Source organism: Glossina fuscipes, unplaced genomic scaffold (assembly GCF_014805625.2).
Source record: "Glossina fuscipes isolate IAEA_lab_2018 unplaced genomic scaffold, Yale_Gfus_2 183, whole genome shotgun sequence".
Classification (NCBI taxonomy): domain Eukaryota; kingdom Metazoa; phylum Arthropoda; class Insecta; order Diptera; family Glossinidae; genus Glossina; species Glossina fuscipes.
The window spans coordinates 1,030,287-1,034,978 of NW_023998526.1; positions in this window are offsets into that span (position 1 = coordinate 1,030,287).

The following is a 4,692-nucleotide window of genomic DNA, read 5'->3' on the forward strand; positions in this document are numbered from 1 at the left end:
TCTTTATTATATACATCCTAATAAATAAACGAAAAAAGGGTCCTTTCAAGGACACAACAACAACTAAACAAAACGTGCTTAAACAATTTTCCAGAAAGAAAAAAGATAAAGTGCGCTCTAAGTGGTGCAACAATTACACAATATTGCATTTCAAAAACAGTCAAAGATTTTATAGTTCTTTGTCATTTGCAGCAATGACTACGTTAGAGAGTTACCATTTTCTGTTGACTCAGGCGTCTGGGCCTATTCTTCACCTATCCTGCCTAGTAATCTTTCCTTCGGACCATAGAAAGAATTGTATGGGACCCCGAAGTTTGGCCTGAAGATTCCTATTAGCCTACTTGCCTCTCATTAAATTAAAAAAAAAACTCTTCTCATTTTTCATTTTTCTGGTTTCATTTTTGAACAGCATTTATTATAACAGTAGTTTTAAGAATTACTGGTATCGTTATTCTTTGGTTTACGATGCATATTTATATTAACTTAATGTAAAAATGAAAAAGAGTAGTAAAAATAAATCATTTACAAGAAGAAAATACATACCTTAAGACCATATCGCAAATATAGAAATCAGTGATCTTTCAAATTATTAAGTATACAACAATTTTTTTTATATAGATGTGGACACTACTTATATGTTAATAGTATACTTAATTAACTTATACATTAAAATGACTCAAATCATGCTCGACGCAAAGAAAAGGATGCAAACAAATCAATAGGTAAAAATTGAGCAGCAAAACTCATCAAGCACAAACCGTGTTCGCTAAACTTGGCGTTATCTCCTTATATACTACTAGGGAAAACGTGTTTATTCTACGGGCTGAAATTCCCGTCGACGTTTCCCCATGTCTACTACTGACGGGATATGAAATTTTGACCGGTCCAATTGCAAGCCTGTGTCATTTTTATGGGTATTTTCATTAATTTCTTTTTGCTCTTTTGTAGCCAAATTTACTGCTTATGTTTCATTTTCTCAAGAAGTCAGAATTTATTTTAATATTATTTTGTGGACGTGGCAGTTTGAACTCAAATTTTCATTCCATTGGGTAAGATCTTCAAATATAGTTGGTACCTGGATTAACCCCATTGCCGTCTTCACGTGTCGTGAGCGTTATGTGATTAGTGAAGAAGTTCTTCCTTGCCTTTTTTTTCGGCAGAAGTATTGCAAAATTGATTTAACTTTATAGTTGCCATTAGAACAAGGCAATGTCTTCATAGCCAATAGCCATGAGTGAAAAACATTTTTTTTTTTCTTGTAAACGGAATTAGTTGGCAATTTAAACTAAATGCAAGATGTTTTATATTGCATAAAAAAATGTATGTCCATATTATTACAGTTAATTTAGCCAAAGAAATAAATTCTAAGATTAAAGTCTATACTACAAAAATTTGTATCCTTTATTGCCCTTTTTATTTTAAGTTTTTTCTTAGCATAGTTCTTAAAAGGTTTGTTAAGCTTATATATGATGTATATGGTGTGTTAATTTGAATTTGTGTTTTATGCTTCTATAGTCCTTGATGTTCTAATTTTATCCTTTATATTATTTTTAAGGTGCTTGTTAATTTTGCATATCATGTAAATCAAAATCATGACTAGTACTATTACTGAGTATGATGCTAATATCGGTGCTTCCAAAAACTGCCGATTACAGTATTGTCCTCTTTTGATTGCCATTTTTCTTTGTGGACGTATTATATATATTGTGTGTGCTAAGTTGGTTATTGCGGATGCAGTGCCCTCGATGGGGTGGGATTGTTATATCAACAATAATGTTTTCCTTGACGGGTTGCAGTATTATGTGGTGTGAGTGAAGAAGGTCGGTTAAGAGTCGGTGGAGTGGGTACATCGAAAGATTGGCGGGTTCAGATAATTTGCTGGTTGGCTTTATGAAATTTCTTGTGGAGTGAAAATTCGGTAGTATCAGAAGATTGGCAGATCGCCTTATCATAGGATTACCAAACTATACAAAGAGTAAAAGAAAACATAGAATATCTCCGTTCTTCAGACCATCTAAAACACCATCCGCGGATCGCGTAAACTACGTTTCGTGAAATTCGCGGACTACCTGTTTTTTAGGGTTGACAGAAATTCCGAAGTGAATCAAATGATATGGAATTTTCTTTGGTTGAATCCAATTATTATTTGCTTATAGTACATAAGTATAACTTATGTAAGTTATGTAAGTGTACTAAACTATAACTACAAATAATGCTTATGTTGTTTATAATTAGAATAAGTCAATAAATGTAAATGCTTCTAATAATAAAAATATAAATGCTTACCTTAATATGAATACTTTAAAAGTGAATATATTGACTAAATTTATACTAACATTGAGTTGGCTTGTTAAGCAATATTGAATACATTACAACCCCACGACTCATTCTGCCTCCTTACCTGGGTATTAAAATACGTCAATACTTTCTTGCCAATGTAGTAGTTAAAGGATTTCCTAAAAATTTCGGTCCGAAGGCAAAGTGAAATATTGCGTATTGTTCGTGAAAAATCAAAACTCCGTGGTTTATAAGCTTATAGCGGGTATGCAGGTTATTACGATATTTTTACATTACTTGTGTTATTCGGAAGTAAGCATCATGATGTTCATAAATTTCTTATGGATACAGGATTTCTTCCAAATTCCGTTAAGAAATCAATTATCATTCTTTCGGAGCGCTATTCAGATGTATATATTTAGAAATAAAGCGTTATTTTATTGGCTAATAATTGTTCGTCTTCTTGAAAAACTTAACAAGTGAAGATTTGGGAACGTTCTTGAGATAGGTGGGTTTTTGTTTTTTGAATACGAAAGCATTTTTCTCTTTCATTAGATTTATTGATTTGCTACCACCCCTTTAGTCCTGGCACAAGGATTGAAAAAGCAGTTGCTTGATAAAACTTATTCAAACGAATAATGTGAGTGGACCATTGGGCCCCGTTGATGACATGGCTTTTGTAATTATTGTCAAACCGTAGGATTTGTTAATACGTGAAGTAACCGGGCCTAGAACTCGCGTATCAAAGAATGAAAACTGTTTTCATAAGAAAGGTGAGAAAAAAGCGAGCTGCGACCATATAGGTGGTGTCTTGCGTAAGCTTATTAACTGAACATCACCAAATATCAAATAATTTCATAAGATCCTTATTCAGTTGGAGTTTAAAATAAGTTCCGTAAGTTGAAGTAAGTTTCGAAGTGGTTTTTTTGAAGTTTTATCAAAACTTCTTTCTAGATTTTAGCAAATTTATGAAATTCTATTTGAATCGGCTTATGATATTTGTAATCTTCCATTTTTATATAAACTTGACAGAAAAGGCCCCAAAGAATAGTGTATGTAGATCATTATTCCCTTTCCTTAAAGGTGCCATTCAACAACGAATATCTAAGTTCTTATTTTTGGATTTCATAACACTTTACTTATTAAAGTTAAATACTAAAATTTGCACACAAAGCGTCCTGGTTATAATCTTTTGATAGGCTTGTTATTTATCGTCATCGTTTTCCCATTAGAGATACCCTTCGATTTGTTTACGAATTGAAATGGTCTGCCAATGGCGCCAGACGATATTTTTATGCATGTCAGCATATTTTGTTTAAGGGAAGACGATACTGTCATCTGGGGCTGATATGTACAAACAAATCACTATGGCTATCAAAAGTACTCAAACAATTATATGTGTGAGATAATAACTTTAAGCAACCTTTTTCAATTAGTTATATGAGAGGACATTTGCAATCACAATCATAATCACCTCTTCCAATTTACCTTCAAAAGCATTGTTTTGGTTAAACTGCCTAAACACCATTTCAACAAAATTTCTTCAATAGTTAAGATATACACTTATATTACTCGCTAGCCAGAGGATTAACCAAGCTCTTTAAAAAATATATAAATCTCTTTTTACATTTTTACTCGTCGTATTGGCGCTAGCAATAATGAAATACGATTTGATCGCATTCATGCATCTATACACAGATCTGACATTTCTCGTTCATGCAGTTTTCGCTAACTTGGACAAAAATCTGTAAAACGAACAATCCCCATGTTCGGTTATAGATATTACATATTGGTGTAGTCTTGTTTTATTTTGTTTGAGTTCCGATGACAATGTAGACGCTTTCAGAGCCTCATAAAAGACTGGGGCGTAATCGCCTAGTTGAAATGTTTATATTTTGAAAGGGATTGCTGTTGCCAGGGCTTTATCCATAAACTTTTTAATATGTTTCGCAAACGATAATTTCTTATATAATTGCATTCTAAAGTATCTTAAATTGGAACTGCAGTTGATGCTGTGCCTATCAACATCTATCGTTGGCACTTCGTACGCTCTTTTCTCGCCATTATGACCTCACTTCCCATGGCAAGTTCGACATGTTAATCTGGACTGTGTAGCCACTTACTTGGTCTGCTTAGGCCTTCGCGTGTTGCAATTTGTAACACTTGACATTCCCATCTCCCGCATACGTCTTAGAGTATGCTGGATATAAGACACGACAGCGTTAAAATCTTGCCTTTCACAAAAATGCGAATTTATAGATTCGCCTTTTTTCGCTAACGCTCACCTCGTGGTTTAAAATAAGTACGCTGCATTTTTTGGTCCATTCTATGTTTGTTTTAATATATTGTGGTAACCGCTTAAGGTTTAACTTTCTCTTTAACCACTCTAGCGCCTGCATCGCTCTGTCCACATTA